The following is a 12,821-nucleotide window of genomic DNA, read 5'->3' as shown; positions in this document are numbered from 1 at the left end:
CAACCAAGTGGGATACCACTCAGCAGCCATATTTCTCTTGTCCAACTCTCTCTGGTCTGAGCTGCAGGGCTCTCTGCCACAGGGGTCTAGAGCATATAATACTCCAAGAACTTTTCTTTCCACACACCCCAATTTGTTACATATTGACCCAGGTGCATCTTCCACATTTTTGAAAGGCCGACATTTTTGCCCTGCTGACTATAGGTAGTTTTAAGGTTTTTTGTTGTTGTTGGTGGTGGTGGTGGTGGTGGTTGTGGGGCCTGAACTCTGGGCCTGGGCAGTGCCCCTCAGCTCTTCAACTACAGTACCACTTCCGGCTTTTTCTGCTTATGTGGTGCTGAGGAATCTAACCCAGGGCCTCATGCACACAGGCAAGCACTCTACCGCTGAGCTGCCTTCCCAGCCCAGTTTTCTTATAGGTGAGCTATAAGAAAATTGCAAGGTGAAAAGGTTGCAATAGCAGAACACCAGCGGAATGGGCTACCAAATTACTTTGAGTAACCTTAGAAAAATGAAATCTAATTGCCGGTGGCTCATGCTTGTAATCCTAGCTATTCTGGAGGCTGAGATCTGAAGGTGAAGGTTCTAGACCAGCCCAGCAATTTTATCTACAATGGCTCAAGTGGTATAACCCTAACCTTCCCAAAAATGTTCTCCCATTCACCCCAAAGGGAAGCCCAGAAACTAGAGAGGCATGGCAATTGTTTGCAAGTAAACAACCATGACATCTTGTGTGCTGAGGAATCTAGGTCTGGGTGGACACAGTCGCACATTAACACAGCGACAGACACACACACACACACACACACGGTGTTTCCGGTCGTATCTGTCAGGTTTCCACATTCATCTCCGTCCCGTCCATCCTGACACCAGCGGGAACCTCTTGATCCCGACCCCGGCCAGGCCTACCTCACCTCACCTCACCTCGCAGAATGTTCGAAATGGCCAACCCCTCCATCAGCCAGTCTCGCACAATCACTTTCACAGTCTGGGTGAAACACCAGCGTGTCACACAACGACCTGCACTTGTGTGATTCACTATCCCGGTTCTCTGACCGAATCGTCGCCCTTCTGATACACAAGTACAGAAGGTATACAGCAACATCTACGCACAGATCACCATACCCAAGATTTCAATCACAGTGGGCCTTAGCAGAGCTTCTTGAAGTTGCGCCGAAATTACATGGTTTCTTGAACAGAAGCCTACTCCGCCTGGAGCGCAAGCGCACAGTGGAGGGAGTGCCGCAGTGCTGTCTGGGAAATGTAGTTCGGTATGGAGCGAGCGCAGCTGCGCAATGCCCTCTGGGACTCAGAAGGCTGAGGCCATTCCTTAGATCCTGACGGGTCCATCAGGGCTCCGTCCCTCCCCGCGTAGGATTTTGGGTTATGACGTCACTATTTTGAGCGGCGTGGACCGTTTCCATAGCGAGGTGAGGTAGGCCTGGCCCGGGTCGGGATCAAGAGGTTCCCGCTGGTGTCAGGATGGATGGGACGGAGATGAATGTGGAAACCTGGCAGATACGACCGGAAACACCCTGTGTGTGTGTGTGTCGCTGTGTTAATGTGTGACTGTGTCCAGCAGTTTTTGGATGGAAAATAACTGATCTCGGGCTGGGAAGGTGGCTCAGTGGCAGAGCGCTTGCCTTGTACGCATGAGGCCCTGGGTTCGATTCCTCAGCACCACATAAGCAGAAAAAGCCAGAAGTGGCGCTGTGGCTCAAGTGGTAGAGTGCTAGCCTTGAGCTGAACAGCTGAGGAACAGCGCTCAGGCCCAGAATTCAGGCCCCAGGACCGACAAAAAAAAAAAAAACTGATCTCGGTGGATCTAACTGTATGACTGTGAGTTTAACTGAAAGGTGTCAGACTCATAAATGTGAATCAGTCACACGTATGTCCTCAGTATGTGTGTGACTGATTACCAGTCGCTGCGGATACAACTGTATTCGAATGAGTGTGACAACAGTTGTGATTGTGTAACCATGATTATCTATTTTTCTGGGTATAAATTTGTGTGTGCAATTGTGAGAAGTATTATCTTCTGTTGTATGTCACTGTGTGAGTGTTGTAGGTGACCACCTATGGGTGCTAATATGGTGTCATGCAGGATGATGGGTGTTACTTTTGCTATTTATATAAGTGTGTGGTTCAGTAAACATTTGTATGTGGAGCATCTTGCTCTCTAAGCACAGAAATATTAAAATTGGTCCCCGTTTACAGTTAAAAAATGATACCAAAAATAAAAAAAATCATAGTACCAAGCTGTGCACTGGTGTCTGTAATCCTAGCTACTCAGGAGGCCCAGTAGCTGGTTCCAAGCCAGCCTTGTCAGGAAAGTCTGTGAGATGCTTATCTCATAGACTAATTAACCAGCAAAAAGTGGTTAATTCTCCCTGGCAACCCTGGAGGTTGTCCCAGGCAGAAGGAAAAGCAAAAACAGCCACCAGGAAGACTACATAGTGTTTGAGGCAAAGAAAACTGTGGAATATGGAAAAGAGAGAAAGGTGGGAAATGAGGTTAGATGTGTAGAAAACAGAAAGCCAGGGCCAAGCTAGGCGCCAGTGGCTCATGCCTGTAATCCTAACTAAGGAGACTGAGATCTGAGGATCTCGATTCAAAGCCAGCCCCAGCAGAAAAATCTCCATGAGACTATTATCTCCAATTAACACTTAAAACCCAGAAGTGGAGTTGGGGCTTAAAGTAGTAGAGCTCTACCCTTGAGCAAAAGAGCTCAGCACCCAGACCCTGAATTCAAGCTCCACATGGACCAAAAAAGAAAAGCAAAAGCCAGGACCAAATCATCAACTGCCTTGGTGGCCACAGAATAGACTTCTGTTTTTGTTGAGTTCAGGCTCTGTGTCCTTAATAAAGGTAAAACTTGCAGGTCTATTTTCAAAACTTGGAGTAAGTCTGGCATGTATAAGATATGTAGCTAGGTGCTGGTAATCATAGCTATTTAGTCTAAGGTCTGGAATCATCTTGCCAATTAAGTCCCCTCCCTATGAACCTGCCTGTTTACAAAATCTGTTTTCCATGTGTAAGGTACAAATTCCTGCCCCAGTTGTGACACTCCTCTTGGAAGGTGACTCTCCAATTCCTGTCTTCCACCTAACACCCTTCCTTGGAATTGACTCTCTTCCCCACCTCGATTTACCACAGTCCAGGTCATGTGACCCATATTGACTGCCCCTAAAATTCAGTTTGGATTCTGCCTACATCTGTTCATTGCTGCTGCCTCCATTCCTGTCCCTTGAGCCTGTATCAGTTGCTCATCTCTAATTTCTTACATTTAGGTGTGTGTGTATGGCGGGGGGGGGGGGGGGGGGGGGGGGGGGGGGCGGGGGGGAGTATCTGAGGATCTCAGTTCAAACTAGCCCAGTTAGGAATGCCCATGCAGGGCTGGGAAGGTGGCTCAGTGGTAGAGCACTTGCTTTGCATGCCTGAGGCCCTGGGTTCGATTCCTCAGCACCACATAAGCAAAAAGAAAAAAGCTGGAAGTGGCACTGTGGCTCAAGTGGTAGAGCACTAGCCTTGAGCTGAAGAGCTGAGGGTCAGCGCCCAGGCCCAGAGTTCAGGCCCCACGACCAGACCCAAAAAAAAAAAAAAAAAAGGAATGCCCATGCAACTCATCTCTCATTAAGCAGCAAAAACCCTGAAGTGGAGATCTGGCTCAAGTGTTAGAGCACCAGCATTGAGGGAAAAGCCAAGTAAGAGAGGGTTTATGCCCACTATTGATGCACATGTACACACATTCATGTGCATGAACACACACATACACCTACACACACACACACACACTAAGAGGACAGGGAGGAAGATGGATACAGGAATGGTAAAGGGACAATCATTCTCTCAGGCTTCTAATATCAACAACATAGAACTAAGTTATCATTCCTACCTCATCTCTTCCTTGTCAGGATTTTGTTCACCACCAAAAAAGGAAACTGAAGGAAGGAAGGCTGTTGGACTTTGTAAAGAAATGTCCCAGGTAAATTAGTGTTTTCACAAATTTCACCTAATATTTCAGGACTTCAGAGGCCATAGGGGCGTCTAAGCACCCTGTGAACATGACCTTTTTAAAAAGTTTTAATTTTTACTTTCAGGGTTTGGTGACCTTCAGAGATGTGGCACTAGACTTTTCCCAAGAGGAATGGGAATGCCTAGACCAATCTCAGAAGGATTTATACAAAGAAGTTATGTTGGAGAATTATAGGAACTTGGTATGGCTTGGTAAGGATATCACTTGAAACTCTTCTGAAGTGTTTTTATGCTTCTTTTGGGAATAGTTGGGACACATTGACAGTGATTAGCTGAGTTTCTACTTCCTTTTTCTAGGAAGGGAACTGAAAGTTTTGTGAGTTTGGAATGAGTGGTTCCCTTTGTTGAAGAATGGTGGTGTGGAAAAACAACATTAGGGGCTGGGAAGGTGGTTCGGCAGTAGATTGCTTGCCTCGCATGCATGACCCCCTGAGTTCTATTCCTCAGCATCACATAAACAGACAAGGCTGGAAATGGCTCTGTGGCTCAAGCGGTAGAGCACTAGCCTTAAGCTAAAGAGCTCAGGGACAGTGCCCAGCCCATGACTGACAAAAAAGAAAAGCAACATTAGTGTCCTGGGAGTTTGTTAAAATTCATATTATAGGATCCCACTCTAGACCTACGAACCCAGAAACTCTGGAGTGGGCCTAGTAGTCTGGTTTATTAAAATCAGATAAAGTTTTCAGAGCCATAGTACTAGGCTGGGCTGGGGCCTGGGAATGTGCATTTCAAGTTAGTGGTAGCTCCTTGAGATCCACTGCTCAGGAAGAGGCTTCATATTCCTCATCCTCCATACAAGCACTGTTGCATTTTCTGATCCTTCCATTAATGTTCTGTCATGCCTGATGATTGAAAGGTTGGGTCTGCCAGGCATTGGTGGCTCATGCCATGAGTGACTTAACAAAGCAGTTGTAATGTGTCTACCCAACTGAGTACAAGGAGTTATTTCTGGGTTTCAGGTAACAACTGAGATATGTTTAGCATGTGCTTCCTAGAAATCTCACTTTCACCTCGGGTTTTTTTCCTCCCCATTTCTATAAAAATATATTCTCTAAGCTGGGCGCTGGTGACTCAGGAGGCTGAGATCTAAGGATCTTGATCAAAGCCAGCCTGGGCAGGAAAATCTATAGATTCTTTTTTCCAGTTAACCACTAGAAAACTAAGTGGAGCTATGACTCAAAGTGGTAGAGTGTTAGCCTTGAGCAAAAGAGCTCAGGGACAGCTCCCAAGCCCTGAGTTCAAGCTCTATGACTGACCAAAATAAAATTATTATATATAATACATATATTATAATATTCTGTACCTACCTACACATTGAATAGTAATCTTCTTTGCCTGTCTTTTTTATATTTTCAGACTGGGAGACGGTGTGCAATCAACAAATTGTCTTCAAAATGGCTAACTGATGAAGAAATGTCTCCGAAGATGGTAATTGAAAGGCTTACAAGTCATGTTCTTGAATATTCCAGATTCAGAGAAGCCTAGAAATGTGAAGGTGAATTTGAGCAGCCTCGGAAATCAGGGGAGGTCTTTTAGGCAAGTGACAACTCTTAAGGACATCCATACTGGGAAAGGAGACAGTGAACTTAACACTTCTTGGAGAAACATCCCTCTGAAGTCAGTATTTTTAACACAACAGAAAGTTCCCACAGTAAAACAGGTACATACATTGGATGTTTGTGATAAAATCTTCTCCCCAAGTTCAGTTGTGATAGAATGTGAAAGACTTCATGCAAGGAAGGAATCATTGATAGGTAATGAATGTGAAGGATTCAACCAGATTATACACTTTAGTAAAGATAGTAGAAGTCCTGCTGGTGAGAAACATTATGAGAGTAAAGAATTTTCAAATCTTTTCAGTCTCCACTTTTGTTCACTACCCGACTATTCATTTTGGTAAATTACCCCATGAATATGATGAATGTGGTAATGCTTTTACCTGTTACTCATTCTTAACTCAACCTCAGAGGATTCTTGGTGCCAAGAAAACAAATGCATGCAATGATTGTGGAAAAGGCTTTAGCCATGACCTCTTTCTCAGCGAACATCAGAGGACTTATATTGGAGAGAAACCATATGAATGTAAGGAATGTAACAAAGCCTTCAGACAGAACACACACCTTGCCCAACATCAGAGAATCAGTGTATGTAGGAAGGCCTTCAGCCGTTATGCCTTCCTTGTTGAACATCAAAGAATTCACAATAGAGAAACCATATGAATGTAAGGAGTGTAACAAAGCCTTTATACAGAGCACACCTTAATCAGCATCAGAGGATTCACACTGGAGAGAAACCCTATGAATGTAATCAGTGTGGGAAGGCCTTCAGTAGACGCATAGCACTTCCTCTTCATGGAAGAATTTACACAGGAGAAGAACCTTTCAAATGTAATGAGTGTGGGAAGACTTTTGGATATCGCTCACATTTTAATCAACATCAGAGAATTCATACAGGGGAAAAGCCTTATAAGTGCATCAAATGTGGGAAGTTTTTTAGGACAGACTCCCAACTTAATTGACATCATAGAATTCATTCTGGAGAAGCCGGGCACAAGTGTCTCACGCCTGTAATCTTAGCTACTCAGGAGGCTGAGATCTGAGGACCGAGGTCCAAAGCCATCCCAGACAGGAAAGTCTGTGAGACTCTTATCTGCAGTAAACCAGTAGAAAACCAGAAGTGGCACTGTGGCTCAAGCGGTAGAGCGCTCGCCTTGAGCTGAAGAGCGCAGGGACAGCACCTAAGCCCAGAGTTCAAGCCCCATGAGCGACCAAAAAAAAAAAAAGAGAGAGAGAGAGAAAGAGAGAGAAGCTGTTTGAATATAGTAAATGTGGGAAAGCCTTCAGTGATGCTTTAGTTTTGATTCACCATAAGAGAAGTCATGCAGGAGAGAAACCCTATGAATGTAATGAATGTGGAAATATATTTAGCTGTGCCTCAGCCCTTAGACGCCATCAGAAAATTCAAAACAGAGAAACCCTCTGACTGTAATAACTATGGGAAACAAAATGGTCACCATTCAGTCTTTATAATTATCTGTGAATTATTTGGTTAATAATTTCATGAAGACAGTACATGCAGAAAAGCCTTCAGTTTATGATGATTACTTCACATGGCCTGAGTTAGTGGATACCTGATACTTGTTGGTGTGTTGTATAGTCCATCATAAACCATAAGGCACAAAGTAGTTACTGTCTCTCAAACTAGTGGTTAATAAGAGATTGCCAGGGCTGGGAAGGTGGCTCAGTGGCAGAGCGCTTGCCTTGCAGGCATGAGGCCCTGGGTTCGATTCCCCAGCACCACATAAGCAAAAAGAAAAAAAGCTGGAAGTGGTGCTGTGGCTCAAGTGGTAGAGTGCTAGCCTTGGGCTGAAGAGCTGAGGGACAGCGCCCAGGCCCAGAGTTCAGGCCCCATGACCGGACCCCCCCCCCAAAAAAAAAAAAAAGAGATTGCCAGCCAGCATCAGTGGTTCACACCTGTAATCCTAGTCTGGGAGATTTATCTCCAATTAACCACTAGAAAACCAGAAGTGGCACTGTGGCTCAAGTGGTGGAGCGCTAGCCTTGAGTGGAAGAGCTCAAGGACAGTGCCCAGGCCCAGAGTTCAAGCCCCACAACTGATAACAATGCACACACACATACACACATACACAGACACACCCACAAAAGATTGCCATCTAGCCCTCTAGATAGAGCTCTTTAGAAGTATTAAAAGAGAACTTGGTCATTTTCATTTGAGGAATTGCAAGTTATGAGGAGCGTTGGGGTTAAATACTCAGCAGTAAGTAGCCTTTTAGCCCATACCATGTGGAAAAGCTTTTCTAAGGAGAAATAAAACAGGAAAATGGCGATGAAACATAAACTAGCATTGTTTCTTTGATCTGGATCTAGCCATGCATGGTGTCTATACCATCCTTGCACTTTTTTGTGATACAATAAATTTCCCAGTTTTCATTTAATTTGAATAACAGTTTCGCTTCTTGCAACTAGAATACCTACTTACATGCCTCATGTTTACTATTTATGTGAGAAAGCCTTCATCTTTTATAGGGCATAAGTATTTATGATATAACAAGTATGGAAAAGCTAAGTACACAGCATACAGGAAGCTGAGAAAATTGTTACTGTATTTGTTAAAAATTAAGCCAGGTGCTTAATTTTTTCATAGCTGTGATCCTAGGCACTCATGAAGCTGAGACCTGGGGATTGTGATTTGAAGCCAGCCTGGGCATAAAAGTACATAAGACTTTTATTTCAAATTAAGTACCAAAGAGACAAAAGTAGAGATATGGTTCAAGTGGTAGAGCATGAGCTTAGTTGATTCAGTTTTTACGATTTTGTTTTTTGACAGTCATGGAGCTTCAACCCAGGGCCTGGGCACTGTCCCTGAACTCTTCAGCTCAAGGCTAGTGCTCTAGCCCTTCGAGCCCCAGCACCACTTCTGGGTTTCTGGTGGTTCATTTGAGATAAGAGTCTTACAGACTTTCCTGCTTGGGCTAGCTTTGACCCACGATCCTCAGATCAGACCCCTGAGTCACTAGGATTGCAGGTGTGAGCCACTGGCACCCAGCCAGTTTTTACAATTAAGCTTCACTTGACATGGTGATTAAAAATATTTTTAAACCATATCTTTAGTGTGTATGTTTTTTGCAATTAGATATTTCTCCTCACAAGATGCCAAATTTTATCTGCAAACATTCCATCCAATATCAAGTGATATGTTGACCTAATCTCATAGCATTATTGGAAATTCATAGTTTATTTGTATCTGATTGTCATTAGGACCAGCTGGATATATGTGCTCATTTGAGTATGTGTGCATCTGCAGAGGACATGAATATCTTCTAACATTTTTGTGTCAATTACTACTGAGTTCCAGGCTTTGTTATAATTGAGGAAATGGATAGACAATAGTGACCTAATGAGGAAATTCCCTGCCTTCACACATTTTTTTTCTTTTTTCAGTTGAGGGGCTTGAACTCAGTGCCCGAACACTGTCCCTGAGCTTTTTCACTCAAGGCAATGCTCTCCTACTTTGAGCCACAGCATTACTTCTGGTTTTCTGGTGGTTCATTGGAGATAAGACTCTCACAGGTCTTTTGTGCCTGAGCTGGCTTTGAACCATAGTCTTCAGATCTCAGCCTTCTGAGTATTTAGAATTACAGGCATGAGGCACCAGGACCCAGCTCACAGAAGGCAGACAATAAATATGTAGAAAGGAGACTGTACAGGTAATGAAAAACTAATATTGTATATATTCATATATATATTTATATGTATAGTATAATGTATTTATTTTTGTCAGTCCTTGGGCTTGAATTCTGGGCCTAAGGACTGTCCCTGAGCTCTTTAGCTCAAGGCTAGTGCTCTACCCCTTGAGCCACAGTGCCACTTCCAGTTTTCTGAATAGTTTATTGGAGATGAGTCTCACAAACTTTTCCTGCCCCAGCTGGCTTTGAACCACGTACCTCAGATCTTAGCCTCTAGCTAGAGTTACAGGCATGAGCCACCAGTGTCCGGCTACAAGTATTATTTTTTTTTTTTGGTCCAGTCGTGGGGCCTGAACTCTGGGCGTAGACACTGTCCCTCAGCGCTTCAGCTCAAGGCTAGCGCGCTACCACTTGAGCCACAGCGCCACTTCCAGCTTTTTTCTTTTTGCTTATGTGGTACTAAGGAATCGAACCCAGGGCCTCATGCATGCAAGGCAAGCGCTCTACCACTGAGCCACATTCCCAGCCCTCAGCTACAAGTATTCTTATACTTTGACATTAAAACAATGTTCCAGGTACATCCTCCGTGTTTCCCATACAGTCATTAAATTAGCTACCTTCCAAAGAAATTTCTATTTTGTTTTCTACAAGGCTTTCTCTTTAATGCCAGTTAGTCTTAAACTTGAAATTCCCCTGCCTCAGCCTTCTAAGTGTTGGCATTACAGGAGTGAACACCATGCTTGGCAAAGAATTGAGGCATGGAGAAGACAAGGATTTATATCCAAGGAATATAAAATCAAATAGCTTTTTTGTTAACAAAATATTTTAGTAAAAAGTTCAGGCTAGGGCTGGGAAGGTGGCTCAGTGGTAGAGTGCTGCCTTGCATGCATGAGGCCCTGGGTTTGATTCCTCAGCACCACATAAGCAGAAAAAGCTGGAAGTGGCGCTGTGGCTCAAGTGGTAAAGCACTAGCGCTCCCAGGCCCAGAGTTCAGGCCCCACAACTGCCAAAAAAAAAAAAAAAATTTCAGGCTAACTAGACATATGCCTAAGAATAAGTCTGGGAAAGACTGTATCTTGTTTTATATTTGTTTTGTAACTTCTATTTTCTGATTTTTGTAGTTGCACCCATCAAAAAGAAAACGACCTTCACAACTGTGTCCTGGTAGCTCAAGCCTGTAATCCTAGCTACTCGGGAGGCTGAGATCTGAGGATTGCAGTTCAAAGCCAGCCCAGGCAGGAAAGTCCATGAGACTCTTCTCTCCAACAACAAAAAAAGCCATAAGTGGTGTAGCTCAAGTTATAGAGCACTGGCCTTGAGCACAGAGAGGCTCAGGGACAAAGCCCAGATCCTGAGTTTAAGACCCAGGACTAGAAAAAAAAATCTTCACATTAGAGCTCACTTGAATAAGTGTGTGTGTATGTGTGGTCCACACTGGCACTGGGCCTTGAACTTAGGATCTGGATGTTGCCCTTTTGCTTTTTTTTGGGGAGGGGGGGGGGAGGAAGGGGTCACAGGGCTTGAACACTGTCCCTCAGCTCTTCAGCTCAAGGCTAGCACTCTACCACTTGAGCCACAGCGCCACTTCCAGCTTTTTCTGCTTATATGGTGCTGAGGAAATCGAACCCAGGGCCTCATGCATGCAAGGCAAGCGCTCTACCACTGAGCCGCCTTCCCAGCCTCCTCCCTTAGCTTCTTTTTGCACAAGGCTGGCACTCTACTACTTGTGCTGTAGCTCTACTTTCAATTTTTTTGTTTGCTAATTAGAGAAAGTCTCACATATTTTTCTGACAGGGTTGGCTTTAAACCACCTATTAGAATCAGGTTAAATTAAACAAATAGAGTATTAATTAGACCACGAAAGAATGAAATTTAACTGGGACAAACAAGTCTCAGGTAACCTAAGAAACATAGGTACAGACCCTAGGAATGGGACAAATTGTGGCTTGGCACTTGCTGAAATTTGCTAAGTAAGAATAAGGACAAACATGAAAGGCAAAATCTTCTTGTAGAAACTCCAGGTTAGTCATTAAAGGGAAAATTCCAGATTTGAAGTAAATTAGTGAATTAAACACACCAGGTTACTGGAATTTTGTAGATAATAGTGAAACTCAGAAAGAGCCAGAAAACTTGGAAGGTGGTTTGATTTTGGGGTGTGCGAAGTAAGAAATTTGGAATGTCGTTTTTACTCTGAGAATTTATTACTTTGCATATAGAGACTGTAATTGCTATCTCACTAACTTGCTTCTTTGACCGGAAGATTTGGGATAAAGACTTTGCCTTGTGACTTATGGCCTTGGTTATTGGAATGACTGGAATTGTAACCACCATTTTGCTTTCTTTTTTGTTGGTGGTGTTTTTCTTTTCGTCGGTCATGGGGCTTGAACTCTGGGCCTGGGCGCTGTCCCTCAGCTCTTCAGTTCAAGGCTAGCGCTGTACCACTTGAGCCGCAGCACCACTTCCGGTTTTCTCAGCATTTCATTGGAGATGTCTCACTTTCCTGCCCAGGCTGGCTTTGAACTGCAATCCTCAGATCTCAGCCTCCTGAGTACTTAGGATGACAGGCATGAGCCACCGCTGCACTGCTGTAATCACCATTTTGTAATCCCTAATTGCTAGCTCTGCTTCTGTAACTCACTTCTTTGCTAATCAAGAAAACCACCACTGGCCACCTGCGAGTTACCCTCTTTCCCCCATGGTGCTTGCCTTTAAATACCCTGAGCTTTTTGACTTCACGGCTGGTTTTCACTTTCTTGGTATAGTGGAGGTCACACGCCATGGCTATTAAACGATTCCTAGCCCTATTGACGAGTGTTGGTGACTCTTTTGCCGATTGTGGGTTCAAGTCCCACCGGCCCCGGGAAGCTGGGATATTTCATGCCATCCTCAGATCTCAGCCTCCTGAGTAGCTAGGATTTATAGGTGTGAGGCACCATCACCTGGAAAAATTTACCATTTCAAACCATTTAATACGTTCACAGTTCTGGGCAACAATCATCTCTATTTCCAATCTTTTCTATCATTCCACAGTAGCACAACCTATCTATCAAGCAATTTCTTCCCTTCTTAGCTTCCCCAAATCCCCAGGTAAATCCCCAGGTACGTTCTAGCTGACTCCCCTTCCCCTGAGTCCCTTCCGTGCCAGAGCAGCATCCCTGACCCCAGCCTCAGTGGGAATGCCAGACTGCTGTACTGGGGAAGCTTTGGCTCTTTCCACAATCCCTGCGCTTTTCATTGCCGCGCTGGCTCCTGCCGACCAACTACTAGCCCCAGAGACCTTTGCGCTGAACATAGCCAATCCGACTACATTTCCCAGCCGCCACTGCGAGCCGCCGCCTAGCAGTAGATGGCGCGGGTACCTCAGCTTCCATCTCACGAAGAACCGAGGGCTTACGCGGACACCTGAGAGTCGGCAGGTGGGACGCATGCTCCAGACCAGCTAGCCTAAAGAGGCTGTCGGGGAGCCTGGGTCCTCAGAGTCGGGGTGCGAGTTCATAAGTAGTTTGGCCTGTCCGTACTTGCGTCCAGCGTGGCTGTGAGGCCTAGGCGTGTGAGGCCGCTTGGTGACCTCGTGCCTGTG

At 44.7% G+C, this 12,821-nt stretch overlaps 1 pseudogene; it reads left to right on the top strand.

Annotated features, from left to right (window-relative positions):
- Positions 1 to 941: 941 nt before the first annotated feature.
- Positions 942 to 12,684, top strand: LOC122097343 (annotated as a pseudogene).
- The last annotated feature ends 137 nt before the right edge of the window (positions 12,685 to 12,821 follow it).

Source organism: Dipodomys spectabilis, unplaced genomic scaffold (genome assembly GCF_019054845.1).
Source record: "Dipodomys spectabilis isolate Male_0828 unplaced genomic scaffold, ASM1905484v1 ptg000422l, whole genome shotgun sequence".
Classification (NCBI taxonomy): Eukaryota; Metazoa; Chordata; class Mammalia; order Rodentia; family Heteromyidae; genus Dipodomys; species Dipodomys spectabilis.
This window is presented reverse-complemented; position numbering and strand designations above follow the sequence as displayed.